General features: G+C 34.1%; 1 long non-coding RNA gene across 2 annotated transcripts in view; it reads right to left on the bottom strand.

Moving 5' to 3' along the window:
• LOC117080961 overlaps positions 1–25,405 on the bottom strand; it is a 104,078-nt gene that overhangs the window by 19,616 nt on the left and 59,057 nt on the right. For both annotated transcript variants that reach the window (XR_004436026.1, XR_004436025.1), the window contains exon 2: positions 5,662–5,775. This is a non-coding gene — a long non-coding RNA (uncharacterized LOC117080961). The remainder of the gene's footprint in view (positions 1–5,661; positions 5,776–25,405) is intronic.

Genomic DNA, 25,405 nt, shown 5'->3' with positions numbered 1-25,405 from the left:
CACCCAGGATAATCTCTCCTAATTAATGACCATTTGTTATGGATTTTTGTTACATTATCTCTTCACAACAACAACCTGTATTAGTGTATAATTGGATAAGGAAAAAAAGGAATATGCATGATACAAAATGGTTATTTTTCCCTTCCTTCCTCCAACTTTTGTAAGACAATAACTCTTGTAGTTTACCTACCAAATAACATATGAGCAAGGATATTCCGAAGAAGAAAGTTTAGTCTACCCAAGGTGAAAACACAAAATCATTACACATTTTCTGTGGGCACAGAACAATCAATCTTTTTGTATGCTTGCAGGAATTTTTGAACTGATCTTTTCCACTCTTTCCTCCTTTCTCTAATTTTCTTTTTCTCTTTATTCTCATAGCTTTTGTCATCCTTCATGTACTACATCAGGGAATGTATGTGCCAGAGCAGAATATTAGAGCAAAATACTTTTTTTTTTTTTCTTTTGGCCCAAAAGCAAAGGCCCTTGAAGAACCAAAAGCATTACAGCAGACATAAATAACTTTGAAGAATTTATCATGAGGACTATTGAGCCTTTATTATTCCCAATTTCTGTCTTTTAATTTGAAAACAAATATTTTGTGGAGAATAGGCATAGATGGAAATATGGTCTAAATGGAAGTGATGAGTATATAAACAAAGGTGATTGTAGTATAGAAAAGAGGTAGAGCACTGGAGAGCTGGCATAACCCCATATAAAGTTTACAGGATTCAAGATGAGAGGGAAGTTTTATATCCAATTTAGGATAATGTTGTACAGATGAATTGAGACATCTGGGATGGGAAAAATCACTATATCGTGTATCTTATTAGGTAAGTTGCTTAGATTAAAATACATTTTCTATGCCCAGTCGAAAGAGAGTAGATATTTCCTATGCTTCTGAATAGCACAGAAACAGCAGATAACATTTCTAAGCCTCAAGGAACGTTTAGAGTACGGCCTGTGTGAATTTAGGACTGAGGGTCAGATGAGTTAAAGTCACCTTGTTGGAAGCTTGAGTGGGTCTTTGGCTTGATAAATACATCCAACCTCCACTCCCAAGTAAAGTTAAAAGGAATTAAAAACTCAGACATAATCTGATGGAAAATGTGGGAATCACTTTCAAAATAATACCAAATTTGTGTCATTCTGCTAGAAAAGTGACTTAAAATAGAAATTAGAACTTATAGCAATAAAATTGCATTTATTAAAATTCAAATACATAAAATTTTCATATACTTAACAATTATCAAATTCTAAATTGTAATACTACTTACCATCCTAATGTTTTAAATAATTTATATATAAATTATAAAAATGATTTTCATATATTGCTTATATATGTAAATTACATCAATGATTCATATATACATAGCTTATATATAAATGGCATTAAAAATTGATATATTCCTATAATAATATAAATTATATATAATTGAATGGTGACTTTGGTCCTGTTCTTTCACTTTTTTGATATAATATAGTTGGCTGTGTCTGTGAATGCTACCTGAAATAAGATCCCTCCTTTTTTTTTTTCTTTAAGAATTTCACTCTCGTGAAGCATAAAAAGAATATAAGAATATAAGACTTTAAATCCTTCCACATTCTGCTGGTCAAATAATATGTACTATTGTATGTAATAATACCTAAGTCATTCTTCCACTCTGAACTCAATCCAATTCTATTATTTGATTTTGGAAATGGATTTTGAACATGGACCTGTTTGTCTAATCTGATTATTATTTTCCTATTCTTTTCTATTTAAATGCTGAGTGGCAGAGCTATATTTGGAAAGGCAATGATTTCATTACACCAATAGAGGGAACTGCCTTTCCAACAAAAGAGCAAAAGCCAAGTTGGCTAAGCAAGAATATTTCCCATCACACTGAAGAAGCCACAAGAGAAATGCCGAGACAAAATGTCACCTCAAACACAGTGACAACAGGATTACAGAAATCTAATTAGCCATTTCATTAACTGAATCTTGTCTGTGGAGATGGCAAACAATGGGGACTCAGAAACATCCATTCATTAGAAATATATGAAACTGTCAAGAAGATTATTCCATAATTTGTTCCTTGTTTTTTTTTTCTTTTTTTTCAGGTGGTGCAGATGGAGTTAGGATGGTGGAGTGACTTACTAAAAGGTCATATTTCAGAAGGTTGTAAAAATTGAGGACACTTTCAGGGAGCTAAATTTACTATTGTAGATATATTGACAATTATAACTTTGAAATCTTCTTTCTTTTTTTCGTCCCACATAAGTTAATTAGGTAAATTTATGGACATGATGTACTAAGAGTCATATCTTGACAAAAATCATTAATAAGATGCTATTTATCTCAGTTGCATCTTTACATAGCACTTACATTGTCAATGGATTGACTAAATGTAAACTCTTTGAAGACAGGTGTCTCATTTTGCTTGTTTTTATAGCCATAGGTTTTAGTGTCTGAGAAATTTTTAAGGTAACAAAATGAGTGAAACCATTTTTTTTAAATAAACAAAAAATGTTAACCTCAAGAAGAACAAAGTGGTATGAATCCAAGGGAAGTGAAAAGAAATTGATGGCAGGATTACAGTTTCTGATTGATTGAAAAATTCACCTGTTCATTAATGTAATTTCCTGGTAACATATTAAGAATCATCACTGAATTTTGATGAAGATGTTATTGCATATTAAAAGCATTGCAATAGAGGGCAGTCTAGTTTCTGCAGGTTGTACCTTTTTATTTTGGACCTGGTCAGGGTATCTTCAACGGCTACTGTACATTATCAATGCACACAGTATATTATCAAGCCAGTTGCCACTTAACTTATGGAATTTGTGGCTGCTGTTTTGTGACTTGGTTTCTTTCACTTGAAGAACAGGATTTTCCACTGGGTTGATGGTGAAATCTTGATGTTAGCCCACCTGCCTGCAGGGTGTGGTTTTCAATGCCTCCATGAAGCATATAGTTGTATTATTTAACAGAAAGATGAACAGGCGAAGGTGAAGGAACATTCTTTGTCCACAAAAACAAGTAACCTTCACCCCCGCCAGCAAAAAACAGACTGTTAATGTAAAAGTCTAAAAGACAGAGGTAAGAAAAGGCCTAGACAGATCTGAAAGATGTTAAGAACGGCCTTTCAGGTAACCAAGAATATCAACTGAAAACACTTTTAAGCTATCTAGCTTCATTGATACAATTGAAGACATATTACTTCCAGCATAGTAAAGAACAATTTGCTGACACTAAAGTTGTAGGGAGTTATTTGATTTTAGGAATGAAGGTTCACAGGATTACCAGGATGCCGAATACACTTTCATTCGAAGGTGGCTCCATTTACAAAGTATAGGAGCTGGTGCTGTGTATTGCCAAGACAACAATTACAACGTGAGAAGTTCAGATGAGCAGAATGGCCATTTTGGTAATAGGCTTGATTAATTCGTTGATTGATTTAGGGGGTGGTAATTGTGTAGGCATCCTGAGGATAATGCAAAGATTCTTTAAAAACAAAACTTTCAGCATGCCATCCTATATTGTATCACAGAATATACCACCAGGCATAACAAAAAGCCAAAATTCTAACTAATTAAGGAACACTTATATCTCTATGAACCAACACTTTCCAGAAGAAGAGGCTGTAACTCAACTCTATAAGCTTAAGACATTGAAAACTTTAAAAGTTTGCCCATAGAAAAATAAAATTCTGCAAGAACAACACAATGGCTATTCAGGACATTTAATTTTTTTCCACAGATATTGAATTTGTTCAAAAACTAATTTTCTACCTAGAGCAGAAGCCACAGCAAACAAACAAACCTAATAATAGAATATTGGTTTAGAAGACTAAACAATGAGATTAATGAAGTAATGTATTGCATGGGAGAAAACAACACTAAAAATACTTTAAATAACAGAATTGGTTATTTTAAATTTAAAAGTAAAGAAAAATATTTTTTTAAAGTTTTCTTTAGGGTTTACATATTGTCAGAAGAAAATGTCATTTTTAAAGACTGAACTTGAGCTAGTATCTTTAAAAAGGGATTGTCTATTAGTTACTTTATTGACTGGGATTAACAATGACCTTCTTCAGTTAAATACAGTTACTTGTTTGTTTGAACTGAGGTCTCAGATATTCTCCTGTAATTGATGTTGATCAGTATGAGATTATGAGTTTAAAAATAAAAACATATTTCTCAGTGAAAATCAACCTAAGACAATATTTTTGTTCAATTCCAATTCCCGTATGAGACTAAATCTTTTTAAACAAAACACTAGTCTTATGGAAAAAAGTCTATTATTATGTTAAAAAAATAAGAGTCTCCATTTATTAATCTATAAAATGGGGCTAATAATATACACCTTTTAAAAATGTTATACAAATGGTAGAGAAAACTAATAAGAATTTGGAAACAAAACTATATACTTTTCTATGTCACTAATTTAAATTACAGAGGTCTTTTTAATCAAACTATCCAGCTAGCTGGAAAAATAAGAGCTCTCCTTTGTGAAAAGAAACTGACTGGCCAGGCCCGGTGGCTCAGGCCTGTAATCCCAGCACTTTGGGAGGCTGAGGCGGGTGGATCGCCTGAGGTCAGGAGTTCGAGACCAGCCTGGTGAAAATGGCAAAAGCCCGTCGCTACCAAAAATACAAAAATTAGCTGAGTGTGGTGATGGGCGTCTGTAATCCCAGCTACTCAAGAGGCTGAGACAGAAGAATCGCTTGAACCCAGGAGGTGGAGGTTGCAGTGAGCCAAGACTGTGCCACTGCACTCCAGCCTGAGTGACAGGGGGAGACTCTGTCTCAAAAAAAAAAAAAAAAAAGAAACGAAACTGACTAATGCTTGTTGTATACTGCACACTCATGGCAAGTTACGCATGGGCTACACTTTACTGCAGTGCTTCTCAAAGTGTGGTCCAGGAAGCTTTGGATGTTCTTTTTAATATATTTATTAAAATACATGCTTTTAGAGTATCTACAAGGTCAAACTCTTTTTGTAGTAATAGTAAAACATTAATTGACTTTGTTCACTCTGTTGAAATTTACACTGATTTTGCAAAAGCAAATGTGGTAAAATTATTGGTGTCATAGAAAGTATCATAGCAGAGGAGACTTTCAGTTCCAAAATGGCAGCTGGCTTCCCTCTTACCCACAGAAAACTAAATATATATATATATATATATATAACCTTCAAAGCAAAGACGTTGATGTATAATACATGTAGAAGTAACAACAGCAAACAGGGAACTATGACCACCACAAACAGACAAAGCAGGGTACCAGTGACTGACCTCAATGAGATGGCAATATGTGAGATCTCTGACCAATAATTCCAAATAAAACTTTTAAGGAAAATCAGTGATCTCCAAGATAACACAGAAAAACAATTCAGAAATTTATCACATAAATTTAACAAAATGATTGAAGAAAACAAAAACTCAGAAATTTGAAAACTGAGAAATACATTTGCTATACTATATATATATATGTATAAAGCACTGAGATTGTCACCAGTAGTATTCTAGAACTCAAAGATGAGGATAAGTAATTTTCCAGGGTCATAGAAAACTTAAAAACTCTGAGCAAACGGTAAGATAATTTAATTTCATATATGCAACAACTATCCCCCCAATCTGCCTGGCACCAAGAGTGCAAAAAATTTCCCCCAACTTACCATTTCTACACTGGAAAAAGTGAGATCGAGGTGGACAATCAGCTTCTCCACCAACTTGGGTCCTTTGTCAGGAGACCTTTTCATGCCTCAATCCATGAGAAGTATTGTGAGTACCTGAAGGGAGACAAATATTTGAGGACAGCCAGAGAGAAAGGGGAAAGATGGTAACATCATCCCCATCTCTGGAAACTCTGCTCTGTAACTTGGCCAAAGGAGATGACAAATCAGAATAGCATTTCTATTCATATTCAGCAGCAGCATGCTGTAGGAGGCACATTCTGTAAGTGTCCTGGGCTCAAATCCCTGGCTGGCCTTTTTATGCTCCCAGGATATCCCATTTGTGACCTTCCCTATTCTTGCCAGGAAGCACTTATGATTTGCTAGAGCTGAGGCAATCCTGAGCTTTAGGTAAAATCTGGTGCCAAAAAGTAGAAAATGACCTAGGAAAAAATTAAGAAATTTAACAGGTAAATTATAAAGAATCTCTAAGCAAACATAACCAACAAAAACCAAAACAAGCCAGATAGAGAATACTAGAATAAATAAATAAACCTTCAAAGCAAAGACGTTGATGTGTAATACATGTAGAAGTAACAACAGCAAACAGGGAACTATGACCACCACAAACAGACAAAGCAGGGTACCAGTGACTGACCTCAATGAGATGGCAATATGTGAGATCTCTGACCAATAATTCCAAATAAAACTTTTAAGGAAAATCAGTGATCTCCAAGATAACACAGAAAAACAATTCAGAAATTTATCACATAAATTTAACAAAATGATTGAAGAAAACAAAAACTCAGAAATTTGAAAACTGAGAAATACATTTGCTATACTGAAAAATTCACTGGAGGTTTAAAACAGCAGATGGGCCAAGCAGAGAAAAATTAAAAATCAGTGAGCTCAAAGATAAGCTATTTGAAATTATACAATCAGAAGGGAAAAAAGAAAAAAAAAAAAAGGAAATGGAGATACCTAATAAAAATACCTCAAAAGACCAAATCTAAGGATTATTGATGTTAAGAAGGGAGTTGAGCAAGAGCAAGGAGTAGAGAGCTTATTAAAATAAATAATAACAGAATACTTTCCAAAACTCAAGAATAATATGAATGTCTAGGTACAAGAAGGTAAGAAAATGCCACACAGATTTGCTAAACAAGACAACCTGAAGGCATTTGGTAATCAAGCTCTCGAAGGTCAAAGGCAAAGAGGGGATCCTAAAACAGCAAGATTAAAAAAATAAAAAGCAAGTAACATATAAAGGAACTCCAACTCATCTGGCAACAGATTTCTCAATGGAAACCATACAGACCAGAAAGGAGTGGGACCAAATTTTCCAAATGCTGGAAAAAAAAAAAAGAAAGAAAGAAACTGATATTTAAGAATACTTTATTCAACCAAGTTAGTCTTTTATTATGAATGAGAGGTAAAGTCTTCCTGAAATAAACAAACCTAAGATAATTTATAACCAGCAGACCTGTCTTACCAAAAATGCTAACGTGAGTTATTCAATCAGAAAAAAAAAAAGCACTGATGTGCAGGGAAGAGAAATGAAGATATAAAACCCACTGGTAAAATTAAATACAAAGACAATGCCAGAATATTCACATACTGTAACTATGGTGTACAATCCACTTAAAACTCTACCATGAAGCCCAAGCAAGTCTGTCAATAACGACAATAGCTATAGCACTCTGTTAACAGACAGGCAACATACAATATGTAAATTGAGACAAACAAACATCAAAATGGGAGGACTAAAGATAAAGTATAGACATTGTTTGTTTATTTTTGTTTATTCTTCTTTCTGTGATCTAATAACAGTAATGTGTTATTTCTGATTTTGTAAACCTTGTAGTAACCACAATGCAAAACTTGAAATAGATACACTAAAAATAAAAACCAACAAATTAAAGCATAGTACCAGAAAAAAAATCACTTAACCACCAAGGATGACAAAAGATAAAAAAAAGAAGAATAGAGGAGATACAAAACAACCAGAAAGCCAGCAACAAAATGACAGTAATAACTCCTTACTTATCAATAATAATACTGAATGTAAATAGGCTAAATTCTCTAATTAAAAGACACAGAGTGGTTGAATGGATGGCAGGGGTTGGGGGTCTGGGTGAAGGATAGCATTAGGAGAAATACCTAATGTAAATGATGAGTTGATGGGTGCAGCAAACCCACATGTCACATGTATACCTATATATCAAACCTGCATGTTGTGCACATGTACCCTAGAACTTAAAGTATAATAAAAAACACCCAACTATATCCAACTATGTGCTCCCTATAAAAATCCCATCTTACCTGTAAAGATAAACATGGAAAAGTGAAGTGATGAAAAAATGAAAGTGAAGTGATGAAAAAATGTATTTCATGCAAATGAAAACCAAACAAAAAAAGAACAAAAGTAGCTACACATATATCAGATAAAATAGACTACTTGTCAGAGACTATAAAAACAGACAAAGGTCACTATATAATGCTAAAGTGATTACACAGCAAGAGATGTAAGAATTATAAAAATCTATGCACTATACACTAGAGCACCCAAGCATATAAAACAAACATTAATAAATCTAAAGGGAGAGATTGACTGAAATAATAATAGTAAGAGACTTCATCACCTCACACTCAGTAATGGACAGATCAGGTAGAAAAAAAATCAAGAAAGAAATATTGAATTAAATTATACACTAGACCAAATAGGCCTAACTAACATCTACAGAATATTTAATCCAACTGGTACACAATACACATTCTTTTCATCAGCACATGAAACACTCTCCTGAATAGATCATATCTTAGGTCACGAGGCAAGCCTCAACAAATTCAAAGAGTAGAAAAATATATAAAATATTTTTCAGATGATGATGGAATAAAGCTAGAAATCAATTACTAAGCACAGGAAGTCAAGAATTACATATATTTATATATATAGCTGTTAAAATGTAAGAATAAATTTGGATAAAATAAAATTATCATCTACAACATCAACCAAAAAAATGCTTTTTCATAAGGTTTTTTAAAAACTGGCATATTAACCTTCACTGTTAAATTTTAGGGTATTGGGGGTTTTTTGGGATAGAAAGCAGGAATAGTAATTGAGGGAAGACCAGAGGTGTCTGAGGCCCTCAAAATGTTTTATGCATTAACTTCTTTTGAGGTTTCACAAGTGTGCATGTTTGGATAATTTATGAATACATATAGTTATGTTCTGTGTCCTTTTTATGTGTGTAAAAAATAAAATGTACTTAAAGTGAAAACTTTGGCATTAATGTATAATGTCATAAAATGTCAAGAAATACAAACAAGTAGTGATTAGTCTTTAAGTTGTGATTAGTCTTTATTGTTACTTAGAGCATAATTGCAGGAATTCTTAAAAGTCAAATGGCCTGAATTCTAATGGATTCAAGTTTCTTTTAGTTTTGTACTTAATAATTCACTCTAAGTTAAGAGCAAGAACATTGCTTAATATTTTTTAAAGTTATTCCACTTAATGCACAAAGCAGCTTTATAATGGATTCCCTCAGCAATTTATGCTAAACCAATCCCTAACTATTCTTTAGAAAGGAATTATTCAAATGTTTATCCGATGCATTTTCAAACAATTCACTAACTTTATTAGTGTCTTTGCTGAAGATTCAAAAATGTCTAAATATGTGGATTTTCTCTATTGAATATTTATCTTGTATATTTATTTATAGCACTTACCCCTCCATATTCTCATTCATCTAGTACCTGACTGTAGAATGAGCTCCTACATGCCCAGAAATAAGCCTGATTTGACTGTGTCAATCCAGTATCCAATATTTGTGACACACACACGTACGCAAACCTTATATTTTGAAAGAATCAGTGTTGAATGGTATCTAATTGCTTTGGATTCAGGTTGATAATAATATTTCTAATAAACTCAAATGTATTCTTTGATACTAAAGATTTTATTTTATTTTTTTATTTTATTTATTTATTTTTATTATACTTTAAGTTCTAGGGTACATGTGCATAACGTTTATATGATACTAAAGATTTTAAAAGTCCATCTACTACTTAAAAGCCAAAGCAAAAATATCCCATGTGTATGTGTCAGAGTCACTTGGTAGTGCAGCTCATACCTAGCATAGAATGGAGCTATCATTTTCTTCTATACTAAAAATGCATTCTAGAAGTGCCATTTGAAGAAAAGCAAGAAAGTTAGCTTATATATAAGCTTAATGTTTAATTTCTATTTATAAAAACAATAAGTAACATGAATTATTAATTGTCCTTGTAGTAAATATTTTTAGAGTATATTATAAACTGAAAGCTGTAAAAACTTTAATAAAGGACTTTTACATAAATTATGGGTATACATTATACATGAATAAATACATAAACACTATACATCATGGGAAATTTTCATATAACACATTATGACAAATACTCCTCATTTCAACATAGCAAAGTGTGCATTAGTCCATCTCAGAAGATAATAAGTTTAAGACTCAGATGTGCCATTTTTTTTTTTTTAATCAAGGGGAAGTCAGGGGGGAATGCTGACTTTATGCCTGACCCTTCACCATGGGCTTTTATACAATGTTTTGTCTAATTATACATTCATTCACTTCACATACATTCAGAGATCTATGAGTCTTACTACTCCTCTAGTTTTACTAGTAAGAAAAATGATACTATAAGACTGATTTATAATCAGACCAACCAGGGTTCAAATTTCTATTTTCATTGCTATTACTAGATCCTTAAGCTCTTATAAGTGTATTGTTTTATAGATGTACTAATATATTTGATCAACTCATTAGATTTTTGTGATAATTAAAGGAAATAATGAAAAAATTGGGGTAGCAGGGTATATGACACATAGTGTTTAATAAATGCTATTTTGCAAATAATAATAATAATTTGTACTTTCCATTTGAACAAAACACCATTACTGAGGAATCTTTGAGATATGGATTTTTGGAGTACTTTTTAAAATTCAATTTGTGTAAATAAAACCTAATTATTTTTCTATTTTCCTTAGCTAAATTACACATACTAATGCAGGCTTACTTTTTAAACATTTCTACACTGAAGACTAAGACGTATTTTTAATTTATACTTTAAACTCTATTAAAAAGAACACAACAATGGTTAACGTAGTTTTAATTGATTTATCCGGTCAAGAATTACTTATAACTTTGAAAAAATTGACTGCACTAGCAAAAATCATAAAATCTTAAAAAAATTAGGATAGATAATAAAAAATAACCAAAATACTATCTCAGTAAGAAACTCACTTTTTTGCTTAAAGATGTTCACACTATACACATATATTTGTAGAGAATCAATTTTTTGTTTAAATATATTCTCACTATATACATTAGAGTAAATGCTTACATTTAAAGAAGATTGTTTCTTCTTTCTTAAAATATTTCTTTTGGTATTTGTGAGAATTGTTATAGTGTTTTTTTAGTGGTCTGCAATTGTTTATTATCATTTATACTCCTTAATACTTCTAAAGCTACATATGATTGTGACGGAGACAGTTTAAGAAATCTATCTTCATTCCACCCCTGGTTTACCTGATAGAGCAAAATATTTTTCATTTTTATGGAAAACCAGCCATCAGAGCTTGGATCAAAAATGGTGTGAGTAGTTATCTCTTGATAATTCCTGATACTACCAGATAATTCTGTGAAATTAACAGATTTAATCACTAATGAACTTTGGGCTTTAATTAAATTGTAAAGCTAGAATTAAGACACATTCTGACATTGTTTTGTTCCCTACGTCAGTCAGATTCCTTCAAATACTTTTGAAAATGAATGTTCAAGGCTTTGGAAATCGTGATGTTGAGATATTAAGTCTCATTTCATTCCTTAAAAACGTAAAAAGGTTTAAAGTGTCTCTCTTTTCTCTAAAGACAAATAATCTCAAGATAAATTTTAGCCCTTTATCTCAAACTATTTTCAGAATGAAAATGGAGGAAGTTAAAGATAAAAGTAGGGGTTTGGGAATTAATTTATTGGCACATTTGTTTTCATTCATTAGTTAAATTATTTAAAGATTGTGAAAAAGTAAAAGCAACTTCTAATTTTTTGAGCATCTACTAGCCAAAATTCAAATTCCATGTTCCTCATATTACCTAATGTAATCTTAGGTATAGCTAACATGTACTGAAAGCTTACTCTGTGTAAGGATCAAGGCTAAGCACTTTGCACACCTAATGGTATTTAATCCTTACAACAACCCTGTGAAATAGATACTCTGTTCTACTCTTATTTTATATATGAGAAAACTAAGTCTTATAAATATCAAATAACTCTCTGAAAATGTCACATGTCTGAACTCTTGTCTGTTTCTCTATATTGCCTATTTGGGAAGTAGGTATTTGGTTCCTTTCTTTTAAAAGCACAGAAACTAAGTCTTTAGAAAAAGCAAGAACAAAAATCTAAGGTTACGTAGCCCTCTATAATGGTGCATGCAAGATAAAATTTATTTTCCGTTTGGTTCCCAAATCTCTCCATACCACCCTACTATCAAAAAAACAATAACAAGGAAATAGCCTGGGTCAGGAGATATTTTACTCACTCATTTCATAGCATCTATGTTTCCAAAAGAAACAAGATGTGAGTCACATAGCATACTAAGGTGCTTCAAAATTGTGTGTGATAAAAAAAATTGTCAGTTATATTCACCGACTTTACCAAGATAGAGGATAAGCATATACATTTGAAGATTTTTATTAGTAGGGTTAAAATAAAACACATTTTAGGAAAAGGAAAAGTAAACTAAAAAAAAATTTAGTAGGTCCACCTTAATCAATATTCATCTATTCAGGTGATTTACATTCCTTATCCCTGGATTTTTCATGAAATTGTCAAATTAATAGATGAATTCTAATTCGGATCAAGCTTGCAGAAAAAGTATAGAAGACAAAAGAGAAGCTGACTTGTAATTCCACCAGTCTCTCTCTCTTTTTTTCTTTTCTTTTTCTTTCTTTTTTTTTTTTTTGAGATGGAGTCTTGCTTTATCACCCAGGCTGGAGTGCAGTGGCACAATCTTGGCTCACTGCAACCTCCACCTCCCGGGTTTAAGCCTTTCTTCTGCCTCAGCCTCCCAAGTAGCTGGGATTACAGGCGCCTGCCACCATACCTGGCTAATTTTTGTATTTTTAGTAGAGATGAGGTTTCACCATGTTGGCCAGGTTGATCTCAAACTCCTAACCTCCAATGATCCACATGCCTCAGTCTCCCAAAGTGCTGGGATTACAAGCTTGAGCCACTGCGCCCGAACAAAAGTCTCATTTTTATTACACTTAAATGATGGTGCTTGACTAGAAATACTTAGTGTTTGTTTAGGTTTTACCATTTCAGAATTGAAGTATTAATTTAAACAACAGAAAAGCAGAAAGAAAAAAACAGTGTATGTGAAATGGATTTTGGCTGTGATGTTTATTTTTGTGTGTCAACTTGACTTAGCCATTTGGTGCCCAGATACTTGGTCAAATATTATTCTGGGTGTGTCTGTGAGGATATCTATGAAGGAGATTAATATTTGAATTTGTAAACTGAGTAAGTTTGCCCTCCCCAATATGGATGAGCCTCAGCTAATCAAGGAAAGGCCTGAATAGAATCACAAGGTTGACCTTCCCTTTCATAAAAGGAAACTCTTCCTCCTGACTGCCTTGAGCTGAGACATTAGTTATTTCTTTCTTTTGATTCAAACTGAAGCATCAGTTCACTAGTCCTCAGCTTGATGTCTTTCAGACTGAAATGATACCATTGTCTTTCCTGGTTCTTAGGCTTTCAAGTTTGTTGTGCTAGAAGTATACCATGAGTCCCCGCTTTGTCCCCCGTTTGCTGACTGCAGATCTGACTTCTCAGCCTCCATAATCACTTGAGCCAATTCTTATAAGTGAACCAGTCATATGTAAATATGTATCTGCAAATATATATATATATCCACATACATATATCCTATCAGTTCTTTTTCTCTGGAGAACCCTAACACAGTGGCCATGTAAAAATTTCTTTTGCTTTTCCAATCATGTATGATAATCTTCTATGGTGCTTTATTAAGTATATTCTCTCCTTAGATATTCTTTATAAAAATGTACATGTTCTCTAGATAAATTATGTTTATTTGTATATGCGAGCAGATGTTAATATATGTATTTATAAAGGTATAAAACAGCCTTATATAAAGTAGATAGTCAATTATTTTTAGTATTCACTTATTTTTCTTTTTGAACCAACTTTTTTTTTTTTTTTTTTTTTTTGAGACGGAGTCTCGCTCTGTCGCCCAGGCTGGAGTGCAGTGGCCGGATCTCAGCTCACTGCAAGCTCCGCCTCCCGGGTTCACGCCATTCTCCTGCCTCAGCCTCCGGAGTAGCTGGGACTACAGGCGCCCGCCACCGCGCCCGGCTAGTTTTTTGTATTTTTTTAGTAGAGACGGGGTTTCACCGTGTTAGCCAGGATGGTCTCGATCTCCTGACCTCGTGATCCGTCCGTCTCGGCCTCCCAAAGTGCTGGGATTACAGGCTTGAGCCACCGCGCCCGGCCTGAACCAACTTTAATAGAGTATAATTGATATATAAATAAATACATTTATTTTAAGTGTACCCGAGGAGCTTAAGCTATTGTATACCCTCATGCAACTACCACCACAATCAGGGTCAAGAAAATTCCCACTACTGCAGAACGTTCTTTCCAATCTCTTTGGTCATAATCAAACCACACAATTAAACACATTTGTATTCTACACTGATGTATATGAATATTGACATTAAATAGTATAAAGAATATTAATGCCTATCTTAATACTGTATGCCATATTGGGGCAGATTTCTCTGCCATAAGCTTCCAGAAAACTTTTAAAAACATTTTGGATTTTGAAATTGTTGATAAGAAACTGTGGACCTATTTTAAAAAGTTATATGATAATGAAAAGGATATAAAAGTGATAATTACTCCTAAATATACATGTTATTTGTTTGTATTAGAGACATCCTGGACTTATGACGAATAAACTTATAAACAAAAAACTTCTTGAATAATCTTTGAAAGCTAACTTATTTTAAGAAAGTTTATTAACTAGTGTATACTTTGTACCTAATAGTATACTTGGCACATAATAAGGACTCAGTAATACATTTTATTTTGCTTTCTGATAATTCTTCCCCACTCATCCCTGTATACTCCTGTTTGTTAATTTAAGAAGCTCTAATTTTTTCTACTTGTTTAGTGTCTGGCAAATAATCTAGGACTGTGCTGTTCAACAATGTAGTCATTAGCCACATATGAGTATTTAAATTTAAATTAATGGCTATTAAAATGAAAAAGCCATTTCCTTAGCCACACTAGTCACATTGAGTTGCCTGACAGCCACAAGTGGCTCATGGGTACTCTATCAGATGCGAACATTCTTAAGGAAATCCTACATATACACTTTTTCCTAAAATTATCATTGCTTATATCTGTTTGTTTTTTAAAAAAAAAAACAAAAAGAAAGAAAAAGAAAATTGACTTATTTTGGAAGTGATCTCAGCCAGTTCCCAGAGAAGAGCTGGAAGGGTCTAACTTCATTTTAGAGAGATGATGATTAAGGAACTTGCCCAAGGTCACAAACCTACAGTGGGGTGGAGTTGAGATCAGTCTCTAGATGGCCTAAGGTAACTCCATACTCCCTTGGATTACACCATGCTGTCTCTCAATTTTTACAAGTTCAAGCTCTTAGAGCGTTTCTAGTTGCTTGTTTGTTTTGTTTCTTCTTTAGTCACTTTGTAAGATTTTGGGCTATGGCAACAGCTGCTGCAGTGATGCTCCTTGCTTGCCAGTTATCTGGGATGGCTGGCCATGTAAATGATGGTTGATTATCCTGTTGGCACAGTTTTGTGCTTCTAACATCTTTGCCATATGGTCGTGCTTTCCCATTGGAAAATCTGACTAGTTTGTAAACTGATTTCCTCAAGAGCAGAGACCGTGACTCCTGCTTCTTTGACATTTATTTTGGGCCGAGGAGAGTGCACCTAAGAGCAGGAGCTTGATGAACATAATCGAGATTCAGGTCCCTCCACTCATCCTTCTGTCTAGCTAGCAATAATGTTCCTGTATTAGCTTCTACTGCTACTGTACCACAAATTTACTAGTTTGGAACAATGCAAATACAGTATCTTCCAGTTCTGGAAGTCAGGAGTCTGAAATGGCTCTTACTGAGCTAAAAGCAAGGGGTCATCAGGCCTGCATTTTTTCTAGTGGCTCTGTGGAAGAATGTGTGTTCTTGCCTTTCCCATCTTTTAGAGGCACACCACGTCCTTGCCTTTCTGTCTTCCAAGACATATATGGTAAAGTGAGTCTTTCTCACATCATATCACTCTGACACTCTGCTTCCTTCTGTCACCTTCTGTGACTCTGACTCACCCTCCTCTCTCAAAGTACACAGCAATGACATTTATATTTACCAGATAACCCAGGACAATCTTATAATAAGATCTACTAATTAGAAACCTTAATTCCATCATAGCTTTAATTCGCCCTTGCCATGTAACATATTCACCAATCCGAGGATATGGGTGTGGACATCTTGGGGATCTATTCTGCTTACCACAGTTCCTTTTATCATTTGGTAGTTTCTTCCTTACATATATTTCTCCACTATCCAAGTGTGACCTTTTTGAGTATAATGTTCTATCCTATCTGTTTTACACGCATCCATCCTCACATGGTTCCTACAACATAAAATATACAAAATACATATTTGATATAAAAGTGGAAGCATAGACCAGGCACAGTGGCTCATGCTTATAATCCTAGAACTTTGGGAAGCTGAGATGGCAGATCAGCTGAGGTCAGGAGTTTGAGACCAGCCTGACAAACATGACAAAACTCCACTCTACTAAAACTACAAAATTAGCTAGCTGTGGTGGTGCACATCTCTAATTCCAGCTACTTGGGAGGCTGAGGCCAGAGAATCGCTTAAACCCAGGAGGCGAAGGTTGCAGTGAGCCAAGATTGTGTCATTGCACTCCAGCCTGGCAAACAAGAGCAAAACTCTGTCTCAAAAAGAAAAAGAAAAAAGAAAAGTGAAAGCATAAAGAAATATGCTGCTTAAAATGCGTCTTATCTGGAAACAGAAACATACTTTACATGTAAACATCTTTCTATTTATTCAACAAATGTCTTGGGTTCTTACCATATACCAAGATCTGTTCTAGGTTGTTGGAGAAAATAACGGAAATCCTTGAATTTAGGTTCCAGTGGTTGGTGTTGAAAGTAAAGCTTGGAGTCACAAAGAAAAAGAGCTCTTAAACAAATAATTTCTCAGCAAAGCAAATTTACTTCTGCAGAAGGGTGCTTCTTGCAGGTCTGGTCACCCTGAGAGCACAACGAACAATCTTTTGTTTTTTATTTCTAATGCAGCTTGTCCCTGCTACTGTGTCCTGCCTCCATTGGCTGGAGTTGGACTGCACAATTTAACCGGAATCTGAATGGCTAACTTGAAAAGTGCAGGAATGCAGTTACACTGGTGGGAAGAACAGTTTCTGCAGGAAGGGCCATTGCCACAGGAGGGGCAATTTACAGAGTAAGTAACATATGTGGGCTTTGTAGATAAGGACTAGTGGGAGAGTTGTTTGCTGAAACCAAGACAGAGAGGGAGAGAGAGCAAGGAAGTTTGGCTTTGAAAGTAGAGAACAAAGAACAAGGAAACCAAACAAGCTAAACTTTTGAAGAGGTACATTTTCTTGTATTTGACAACTCCCCACTTTTAAATGTTTATAAGTATTCCTCTTCAAACCTTTTTAACATATCTTGACTTTGTTGTTTTGCTTGACCTTTTAAAAGAAAAAGTTCATTTGAATAGGGAGGCGGGGGAATTATGGGAGTTTTTGGTGAGAGCTATTTCAATACGTTTTTGTATTAATCCCCGGGCGCAGGATATGATGCAGTATCCTATGAGAACAAATACACCTACGACAACTGCAAGAGAGGTTAGTATTGAAGACATGAGCCCTTTCCATTTACTGAAACACCTTTTCATAAAACTTGTGTAAGGGTCATTTATCCCAGAATTTTTGGCCAGTTTATTTGATAGTGAGCTGAGACTTTGTTAAGTTTTCGTAATTGTTCCATCAGGGGCTGTGTTGTTGGGGATAAATGTACAACATTGGATTTTGGTCATAACACAGACTCCACCTTTTTTTTTTGCTAGTATCATGTTTAATGCTATTTTGTTTCCCCAAGCCATTTGACTGTTGGGTTTTAATGGTTCAACTATTCCTTTAATAGCATCCCTGGCATAATTAACAAATCATTGTTGATTGTAACATATGTAATTTATCCAATCTACATTTATATTTATTGTTGTACTTAAACCCTGCAGCTATTTGATTTTGAACTTTAAATTCATTTGGTACGTCTCGTGGGACTCCAATAGCATTTATGTAAACACAAGGGTTAAAAGATCTGGGTGGAGTGCTTCTTCTAACTCAATCTTGATTTTTTTGCTTACTGTGTTGGAGGAATTCCAGGGTGAAAGGGATGGCCAATTGGACTAGAGCATAAGTGCTACTCCAGTTATTTGGCAGATAACTCAATGGTAGTTTCCCGTAATACTACTATACGTCTGTTTGGGAGTGAACAAGGACAGATTGACTGGTAAGCTCTCGGAAAGGTTTAGTTTCATTGAACCCTTTTAGGTCTCCAAGAGACATCAATTTCTCCCCCTACCATAAGAGACACAAGGTAAAATTAACATCTGAGGCCAAAGGCTGGATGGCTCTTGGGGGCTGATCCACAAAGTCTTTGACTTCAGGGAATAGTAGTGAGAGAGTCGTGCATGCCTTACTGCCCCAGGATGTGGGGTTTTGAAAGAGACTTACCATGCAGCTGATGCCCAATCAGTCAGAGGACCATCCAAGTGGGAAAGGGGCTATTTGAGCTTCTGGTCTGCCTGCTGCACAAGTGTAACTGTCACTTTTATTTAATGTATGAATAGAATATTTAATCCGTTTCAACCAGCCATTTGTGTCTTGGTATCTTGTTACCACTGTCAAAGTTTGTTCTAAATCTGTAATTTCTGCAATGTAGACTATGGCTTTGTTATTGGAAAGAATACCAGTTTGATCGAGACAAGGTTTTAGGGAAGAAGAAAGGGAAGGGGGTGGAGGATCAATGAAACATACTTCAAAATTTCCTATTGGGTCTGTCACGGAATGAAAATTAGCTCTTAAGCCATAGAAGCAACTTAGAGTGAAGTTAGTGCAGGTGGAGGTAGGGACAGATTTGGAGATGTTACACTGCTGAAACTGACAATTAGAGGGAGTCACTCTTTTGGTAAAGTGGATTTAGGGTTTTAGATCAATGCAGCCTCCTCTTGGGGAGGTCCAGTCCTGATGTTTGGTGGTCCAGATTACATCTCCCCAATCACAAAAGAATCTCCATTCAGCGCTTAATGCACTTCTGATACAAGTGTCACTATTATAGGCAGTCTTTATTTATTATAGAGGGGCAGAGATACTTGTCAATAAAGGTTAGCTTTCTTTGGTTTTGGATATCCCTATAGGGCAGAATGAGACAAGCATCAAAAGTGATAACTTGAGGTAGGCTTGATCTAGTTACATTAATAATAAGGTGACTAGCTGCAAAATGAGGAAAGGTGACAGAATAATATACTAGATATAGGAAGGTTAGGTTTTTCTTAGCTTTAATTTGGTAGGGCTTTCTCCTGGAATGATGGCCCATGATTCTGGAGGTGTTGATGCTTTCTTGACTCAGGTATGATGAGTCCATCCTTTCTCTGCTGTTCGAACTGCGATTTCAGTGGTCAGGAGCACTGGGTAAGGTCCTTCCCATTCTGGTTTTAGTTGAACTAATTTACCCTCCACAAACAATGTATAAGTATTCCTTTTCTTCTGCAACCTCCCCAGTAACTGTTATTTTCTGACTTTTAAGAATAGCTCTTCTGACTGGTGTGAGATGCTACCTTATTGTGGTTTTTAATTGCATTTCTCGAATAATCAGTGATGCTGAGCTTTTTAAAAAAATATGTCTGTTGGCTGCATGTATGTTTTCTTTTCAAAAGTTTCTGTTAATGTTCTTTGCTCACTTTTTAATTTTTTTAATTGTAAATTTCTTTAAGTCCTCTATATATGCTGGGTAGTAGACCTTTGTCAGATGCATAGTTTGTAAAAAAATTTCCTCCCATTCTGTAGGTTGTCTGTTAGTCTGTACGTAGTTTCTTTTGCTGTGCAGAAACTCTTTCACTTAAATTAAATCCCATTTGTCAATTTTTGTTTTTGTTGCAATTGCTTTTGAGGGTTTCATCATAAAATCTTTGCCTTTTCCTCTTTCCAGAATGCTATTGCCTAGGTTGTCTTCCAGAGTTGTTATAGTGTTGGGTTTAACATTTAAGTCTTTAATGCATTTTGAGTTGATTTTTGTGTATGGTGTGTGTACTTCAATGTGTTTTGTAGTGACTGGTAGTGGTCTTTCCTTCCCATATTTAGTGCTTCCTTCAGGAGCTCTTTTAAGATATGTCTACTGATAATGAATTATTTAGCATTTGCTTGTGTGACAAGAATCTTATTTCTACTTTGCTTATGAAGCTACTTTGGTGATACAAAATTCTGGGTTGGAATTTCTTTTCTTTAAGAATGCTGCATATTGACCCCCAATCTCTTTTGGCTTATAAGGTTCTGCTGGAAATCCCAAAATATTACCAAAGGTTTTTCTCATTTCCCTCTTTAGTTTCCTCATTATTTATTTATTTATTTATTTTGTATCTTGAATTTCCTTTATTAGATGCATACACACTTATTTTTCTAATGTGCTTTGATAAATTTATTTTTTCTATCATTAGGAAGTGTTCATTATTCTGAAGTCTATTTCAATATTACAGCCCAGGTTTTTAGAAAATTAATGTTCAAATTGTTTTCTACTAATTTTACTTTTATTTTTCAGTATTTTTCTGAAATGTTTCTTGTAGATAGCATATTGGTGGATCTTGCTTTCCTATCAATATGCTTCTATTTAAATTTACCATCTTTTTTTGATTATATATTTATACTATATGTTGTTTCTTTTTTCATTCATTTCATTTTAAACATTGTTTTACATTTTTATTTCTTTCCCATTATTTTATCTTTTTTTCCTTCTAATTTCTTCTGCAACTCTGATGATGTATATATGTAATCTCATTGATATTGGCTCACAAAGTTCAGGGTTTTTCAACCATTTTTTTGTATTGTATTTTAGATCATTTCTGTTGCTATGTGGTCAAGTTCACCAATCTTTTCTGCTATGTATAATCAGCTGTTAATTTCAGTGGACTTTAAAAATTTTTAGATATTATATTTTTTACCTCTAAACATTCTGATTCTATTTACATAAATTACCTTTTGTATTAGTCAATTTTCATGGCAATAAAGACATACCTGAGACTGGGTAATTTAAAAGGCAGGGAGTTTAATTGACTCAAAATTCTGCATGACTGGAGAAACTTCTGGAAATTTACAATCATGGTGTAAGAGGAAGATGCACAACTTACATAATGGCAGATGAGAGAGAGTGAGCAAGAACAGGAAAACCTGATTTATAAAACCATCAGATCTTGTGAGAACTCACTCACTAAAATGAGAACCGCATGTAGGAATCTGCCCCCATGATTCAAACACCTCCTACTAGGCTCCTCCCTGAACACGTGGGGATATGGTAATTACAATTCAACATAAGGCTTGGGTGAAGACCAGCTAAACCTTATTATTCCACTCCTGCCCCCTTCCATATCTTATCTCCTCACATTTCAAAACACAGTCATGCCTTCCCAAAGGTCCCTCAAAATCTCAACTCATTTCAGCATTAACCCAAAAGTCGAAGTCCAAAGTCTCATCTGAGACAAGGCAAGTACCTTCTGCCTATGACTCTGTAAAATCAAAAGCAAGTTATTTCCTTTTAAGATACAACGGGGGTACAGGCATTGGATAAATGCTACCATTCCAAATGGAAGAAATTGGCCACAACAGAGGGGCTACAGGCCTCATGCAAGTTCAAAATCCAGCAAGGGAGACATCAAAATTTAAAGCTCCAAAGTCATCTCTTTTGACTCTATGTCTCACATCCAGGACATGCTGATGCAAGAGGAGAACTTTAGTTGTTTTAAGCTATTCACATTTGTAGCCATTGGCTACTGCAACATAATCTAGCCTACCCTAACTGGTACATCATGCAAATTTAATCAACCAAATACATTTTTCAGTGTCAGATTTATCCATGATAAATTTAAAGTACTGTCTATGCATACCTTACACAAATCTATAACACAAAATATAATTTGATAATTTATATTTTGAATTCAAGAACAGTTGTTAATTATGGACACTACAGAAATATGAACACATCTTAATCCACATTTAGTTATTCATTTTAGAATTTTAATCTATACTGTTAAACTTATGAGCTTATAAGTTTTATTTTAAAAGATCTTGCAACTTAATAAACTATAATTTCTACCTAGTATGCACCTTACATTTTTAAAGTAACTATTTTTTTCTAAAAATCCTTCCTTCAAATACCTATCACTATTCAACCATAATATGTACTGAATGATCACATATTCATTGTACATTTTGTTTACTTATTTATAGAAATTTTCTATGTCTCTTCAAAAACCATAAATTCTATTTTAAAAAAGATTGTTCCATTCATTGATGTTTTGCTCTCTAGCTACAGAGATTTGGCAATTTTACATTGCAAAATAAACTCATATTTAATTATTCTGTTAAAAGATATAAAATTTAATTCACTTTAGCCCTTCAGCACATTTTGTAACTTGCAACAAAATACTTTGCCTGTTTTTTAAGAAAAAAAATTTTTTTTTTGAGACGGAGTCTCGCTCTGTCGCCCAGGCTGGAGTGCAGTGGCCCGATCTCAGCTCACTGCAAGCTCCGCCTCCCGGGTTTACGCCATTCTCCTGCCTCAGCCTCCCAAGTAGCTGGGACTGCAGGCGCCCACCACCTCGCCCGGCTAGTTTTTTGTATTTTTTAGTAAAGACGGGGTTTCACCATGTTAGCCAGGATGAAGAAAATATTTTTAATAGACATTTAATTTCAATCTCTCTTTTGATAGACAAGGATGGTTCTTCTAGCTGTTACTTTATTCCAAAAGTCACATAGGCTAGCTATAATAAACAGACCTCTTAAAAAAATGGAAAACACTAACCTGGCTGCCTGAGAAGACAGATTAGTGCAAGGTGGTGGTAAGGCATTTATTTTTGTCTTCTGAGTTTCTTATTTCTATCTCCTTCATCTTTTATCATGTATTAATTAGTTCCTGACTCATTCTTGTATCTATCTTAAAGAGATAAAAGGGGTGTTTTCTTCTATATTCAAATCTACTGATGGTTTATTTAAGTATTCTTTTGTGTTCTATCTAATTATACTGTTTTTATAAAAGGGGCTTGTGTTGGAATTGTGCTATGGACACACCATACAAAAACATTTTTCTAAAAACGATGTTCTTTGGGTAATATCTTATATAAGCACTTTAGATATACTTACTATAAGATATTTTAGAGTACATTAAATGTTGTAAGTCCAAATGTGACTTTTACTGGGGGTAAAGTGTCCAGTGTTTTCTGCAATCATTTGACCTTAGAGTTTTTCATTTATAGAAATCTTTCATAACGTTCACTCTTCAGATCTTCTTTAACAAACAGAATTAAATTAATGGCATGGTATTTCTAAAAGGAGAAAGTACTTTTTTTTTTATCATTGAATGAATTATTTGTCACCCAGAAGGAACATCCTCTTTAACACAAATAGCTCCCTCAGGAGTGAGATGTGACTGTACCTCTCACTTGAAGGATTGGTAAGATTTATGTAATATCAGTCTGAACTCTAAAACCACTGAAAACTATATTGTAGCAGCTTGCCCTAAAACAAAACTAATTATTTTATCCACACTTTTTATGCAATGTAATGAGAACTGTTCCCACTAACTTCAAAAAGTATTTACCTCCAATAGTCAGGTTTATTTAATTTCACAGAAAACAGTAGTTCTTTTAAAAAATTTTGTTTTAAAATCCTGCCACTATCCATCTTGTTAATAGACAAATGTAGTTTGCTGTCTCTATGCAAACTGGCATCTAGGATTTTCTTTTTATTATTCACATCAGATAAACAAAAATCCCAGGAGTTTATAACTTCTGCCTAAAACATCTCTGGCTTATCAAATAATTGAGATAAATGAGTTTCATTTTCTGTTCTCTGAGCTGGGCGGGTAGACATTTATAATATTGTTCCCCTTTTCAGGCCCAATTCATTAAAGAGACATACCTAACTCAGAAAAAAACAAAACAAAAAAGTTTTTCTGACTATATTTTTATATATTTTCCTTGGCTTATGTTATAAGCCAGTGTAATATGGGTTTTGACTTTGACAATTGAAGGTGTTTGATATATAATATTTATTTGTTCTCTTTTCTGCCTCAACAAAGCCAACAAGTATTGTGAGTGCAACATCAAAGTTCATCTGCATTTCCCAATTTATTTTTGTTCTGGCCACTGCTACTCACTTCTTAGATTTCCTTCCAGCAACCACAAATACAATTTTCTTTTTGTAGTTACATCATTTTCTTCTCCATAATTCCCAAAATTTTGTGATTTGGATTCTTTATCAAGTCAAAAAATATTAGCAAAGGAAAGACACTGAACTTCTATAGGAAGTGGAAATCTAAAGGTCTGGCTGTATTAGATAATATTATCTTGACCACTTGACACCGACATTAATCCTTTCTGTACTTTTCTCTACATTAAGAAAGAAAAAGGAAAATGTAGAAAGAACTGATCCTGGTTTAAACTAGGCATACGCTAGTAACAGTGAGAATTTGGGGAATGAATGTGGAGCAGTTGCTCTTCCCTTAGTCCATGCTTTAATGGGTACAATATTGTCTCTTCTAGAATTATTCAGACAAATCCAAGATAAGCATTTCATTTTAAATACATTTTTTCTTTTATTTCTGTCTTTCTGGAAATTTCTTTGCATCATGCAATAGAATATTTATTTCAGAAAATACCTTTTCTGTTATATGTCAGGCATTGAGCCAGTGTTTCTATCCCATCATTGATATTCTTAGCATGCAATTTTACAGAATGGCAATTAGGATGGAGAAAAGTCATGTACTTTTTCCAACTTCATCAAATAAATTGGTATCAGAATTTTCACACTGAAGATTGTGTTTTTCCACTTAATATTGATATTCCAGCCCCAGTTCTTTATGAGTCATCTGCTAAGGAAAGGACTATAACTGCAAGGAAAATTCTTCTTATCACCTAAAATTGCTGGCCTATACATAGGGTCCGTTTGACTGTTCTAAGACTGCTAATCATTTGGTTCCTTGTGTGTAAAACCCAACCTAAATGAAGACTGAAATATTTAATCTATGAAAGAAACACTATAAGGAAGCAGTGCAATATCATGGATCTGGAAACTGGAAAAATATCCCAAATTATTGGGTTGTATTTTTGTTTTGATGTAGCTTTATTAAATCTTATAAAGAACAGTGAAGGAATCAGAAAAATAGGAAAGATATCAGAAAATAGTAAAGGCTAAAGCAGACTACATATATCATATAGTCTAACCTTTTATTTTACACACAAGGAAACTACTTCAGAGAGATTGTGCAACTGTCACAAGGTTTAAAAGAGAGTTTGGAAACTTTTGACTTACAATTCAAAGGTATTTAGCAGATATGTA

Source organism: Trachypithecus francoisi, unplaced genomic scaffold (assembly GCF_009764315.1).
Source record: "Trachypithecus francoisi isolate TF-2019V2 unplaced genomic scaffold, Tfra_2.0 Lachesis_group8, whole genome shotgun sequence".
Lineage (NCBI taxonomy): Eukaryota > Metazoa > Chordata > Mammalia > Primates > Cercopithecidae > Trachypithecus > Trachypithecus francoisi.
The sequence above is the reverse complement of the archived record's forward strand: the minus strand, read 5'-3'. Positions and strand labels throughout refer to the sequence as shown.